The sequence below is a fragment of the Felis catus genome, chromosome D4, assembly GCF_018350175.1.
Source record: "Felis catus isolate Fca126 chromosome D4, F.catus_Fca126_mat1.0, whole genome shotgun sequence".
In the NCBI taxonomy this organism is placed as follows: domain Eukaryota; kingdom Metazoa; phylum Chordata; class Mammalia; order Carnivora; family Felidae; genus Felis; species Felis catus.
In genome coordinates, this window is record NC_058380.1 from 87,623,668 (window position 1) to 87,627,678 (window position 4,011).

Sequence of the window (4,011 nt, forward strand, 5' to 3'; positions counted from 1 at the left end):
GGCCGACTTGGCATCATAATTAGCCCTCTCCTTCTTTTAGGAGGAGATGAAGACACAGAAGGAGGCTGGGAGCAGAGAGAGAAAGCTCCACCGCTGTCCAGAGGGCAGTAGCTTGTGCTGAGACCCAGGGCTTCAGAAGCAGGCTGTTCTGGTGGTGAATCCCAGCTCGGGCCCCACTGAAGCTTGAGCATCTGGATGCTAGGGACCGTACGGTGCCCACCTCCCAGGTTGTGATGATTCCTCGAAGTGATTCCTAAAAGCTTTCAGAGCAACTCGCACAGAGTAGGTACTCAGAACAGGACAGCTGTTATTGACGGGAGCTGGTTTGCTGCTCTCCCTAGTGTGACCCAGGATTGCCACGTAGGAGCCCTGAGATTCTGGGCTTGGCTCTCTATCCCACGGCAGGTGCATCTTTTTTTTTTTTTCTTCGATTTTTGAGAGAGAGAAAGTGCAGAGAGCAGCGAGAGAGAGACACACACACACAGAATCCAAAGCAGGCTCCAGGCTCTGAGCTGTCAGCACAGAGCCCAACGCGGGGCTCGAACTCACGGACTGCAAGATCATGCCCTGAGCATGAGTCAGACGCTCAACCGGCTGAGCCACCCAGGCACCCCGCGGGGCAGGTCCATCTTTGTCACAGGCTGTGCCACCAACCCGCTGTGCAGCCTGAGGCAAGTCACTTACCTTTGGGGGCCTCGGCTTTCCCCTCTGGCAAATGGAACAATAATCAGGACAAGCACTGGTTGTGAGTTACTCTGTGCCAGGCACCCCACCGAGGTCTGTACGTTTCCGTATCCGATTTAGCCTTCCAAACAACCCCCTCTGGAGTGCAATCGCGCTGATCCTGATCTCACAGAGCTCCTCAGACAGGCGAAGCCACTTGCTGGGGGTCACAAGGCTGGAACGTGGCAGGGAACACGGGGTGGTCAGGTCCTGGGCCGTCATGCACCCCGGAAAGCAAGCATCATGTTTGTGTTACTGTCACTCTACGCTTACTACTCGTTCCCTGACCTTTCTCGTGGCTCAGACCACAGCCCTTCCTCCGTATTCGCATCCTTGGGCTCAGCCATTCGGGACTCTTCTGAGACTGGCAGCGACCCAGCTCTCTGTGAAAGAGCCCCTCAGGGGTACACGGGTGGGAGGGAGGGGGCGCTGGGCGAGCCAGGTGGGCCCCACACGGTCTCTGCTGTCAACCTGGCAGTGCACAGAGTCCCCCCACCCCCTTGTCCCTTCCTGCCGCTCACGCTAAAGGGTTGGGGTCCCTAACACCCCCAGGTGGACGTGTTCCATCCAGATGGTGCGGTTAATTGCGCTGGAAACTGTAAATCTCTGTTATTATCCCAGCCCTCCCCGTGCTCTGCTGGGCTGTCACCTCAAGGCACTGGAGGTGGAAGAGGCGCCCCTCCAGCCCCACCCACCCGGCCCAGGCTTTGTTCCTGCTGTAGCCAGGGAGGAAATCGCCCAGTTGTGACGTCCACTGCCTACATTTGAATCCTGGCCCCGTCACTTCCCGGCTGTGTGGCGGTGTGACTTCATCTCCCTGTTAGTCTCAGTTTGCTCGGCCACAAATTAGGGAGGGTTACAGCGCCTGCCTATCGCGTCAGGGTCAGGTGCGCTGCCCTGCGGGGCTCCAGAGGGTCCCCGGGGTTATTACCGGTTCTAGCGAGTGTTGACTCTGTGAGGAGTGACGTAATGCGTTGGCTCCATAAACTCTCACACAAGCACATCGGTAGCCCGTTTTGCAGGAGAGGAAGCTGCAACTCAGAGAAGGGAAGTGAGTGGCCCAAGGCCACACAGCCAATTAGGAGAGGAACTAGGATTCAAAGCAGGCAGACCTGTGTGGCTCTAAAGTCCTTGCTGTAACCCTAAGGTCCTAGCCTTCCCCACTGGAGCCCTCCTGGGGCTCTCAACCGAGGCCTGCAGTGATAGCATCATTAGCCCTGCCCAGGGCCGGCTTCTATAACTCAGCTTTGGAAGATCTGGGTTAATAGGTCCTTAATAAAGCCAGCAGAGGCGTCTGTGTCTTTCTGGGGCAGGGGCCAAGGGGCCAGGCACAGCAGATGCGTTCTAATGAAAATGCTGGGGAGCGGGGGAAGGGGCCGTGGGTTGACCTCCCTGCTCATGTCTCAGAGTGCAATCCACTATTACTCCCTGCCTGAGTCACTGGAGGCCTTCCAGTGCAGGGGACAGTCACCCATCACTCCATCCATCCATCCATCCATCCATCCTCCCATCCCTCACTCATTCACTCACTCCCTCCCTCCCTCCCTCCCTTCCATTCATCCAGTGTTTACTTAGCACTCATTTTAAGCCAAACCTTACCTCAAGTATCCAGGGTCCCTCCCTCCAAGGGCTTTGCCTTCTAAAAAAAAAAAGGCACTCAATAAACAGCTCACCATGCCCTACAGGATGCCAAGAGAGAGGACATCTTGGGACCTCTGAGACAGGGCTGTGCAAACCTACTTCAGCCAGGCTTTCTAGGTGACCCCCCCCCACCGCCGCTGACCAACATGTACAAAGAAGGGGGTGCCCTGTGGTCTCCCCTATTCTGCGATTCTAACATTTCAAGTAGGGTGAGGAAGCTCCTCATTAAATTGTTGCCACCCTAGTGCCCAGGGTCTGCCCTCAACACCCACCATATCCCCCACCGAGGCCCAGGTCCATTCCCAACTGGCCCAGATGGTAAACAACAAGCTGAGACGCGGTCAGGGGCAGAGCGCTGGGCCGGCAGGTGGGATGGGGCCTCGCTGTGTCATGTGCCGTGTGGCTCTGGGGACCTGACCTCCTTCAGTGCGGCTGAAATGCCCTGGGGGACTCGGGAAACCTCAGCTGTCAGGACATTACTATTCTCGTTCTTGTCATGTTGTTACTACAGGGGAAACGGCTTTGGGAGGCGGCATTTATTCAGTGGATGTTTGTTCCCTCCCTGCCTCCCTCAACAAATGTTTATTACTGTGACCTGTGCTCTGTGCTGGGCCCCAGGCCAAGGACGAGATCAGACTAGGTCCTAAAGTCTGGGGAGGGTGGTGAATGGGAATCACCTTGATCACCCGGAAGGCGGTGTTGAGAAGGATGCTGAGGCTGCATCTGGGCCGCCAAAGAGAGTGCTGTGATCAATTAGTAATGTCTGCCACTCTCGCAGGGAGGGGAGCGGCAGTCAATGCGTTTGCCGGTCTTAACTCTGAAAAACAGGAAGGACCTCAGACCGGTGACCCTCTTGAACTTGGGCTGCCTGAACTTGGGCAAGACACTGCCCTACTGCCTGCCTCATCTTACCACCTTGTGAGGCAGGGATGCTGATGTGGCAGAAGGAGTTGCAGCCGGAGGGCCCGGACTTCCTGGTTTAATCCCCCCTGCCCTGGCCTTACGGGAGGACTAGAAGTGATCCGCCCCTGTGAGAAAACGCACAGCGCTCGTAAACATGTCGGGAGGAGGGGGGAGACGGGGAGGAAAGACCGGGATCTTGGAGCCGCAGCAGGAGCACGGGAAACCAGGTCCCCAGCTGCTCTGCGGACTGTTCCATGTCTGGGCCTCAGCTTCTCCATCTGTACAATGGGGTGGTTGGGGAATGGAATGCCGAGGGGTCTCCCACAACTGATGTCTTGTGATGTCAGCACTGCCGAGGCAGCTGGAGGCTGGGGGAGGAGGTGAGAAAGGGGCGTGGGGCTATGACAGCACCCCAAAGGGAAGCCACCTCTGCCGACTTCTGAGGGTTGTTTAGCTCCACTGCGAGGTCACATCCCAGGCATACCCCCCCCCCCCCCGCTGCCCTAGATGCTATCCCAGAGCCAGGCAGGCAAGAGGGAAGAGAGTGGGCAACACGGGGGGCCCCAGGAAGGGTTAAAGGGGCCGAGAGCCCTGACCAGTGGGAGTCTGGGCTCTGCAGAGGCCCTGGCAGTGACGGCCCCCAGCCCAAGGGCCGGAACTTAGGGACAGTGGGCTGTGGAAGAAGATTCCGGCCAAACCTTGGTGTTCAGCAAAGAGCAGAAGGAGGTCAAGGGAAGCCTGCCC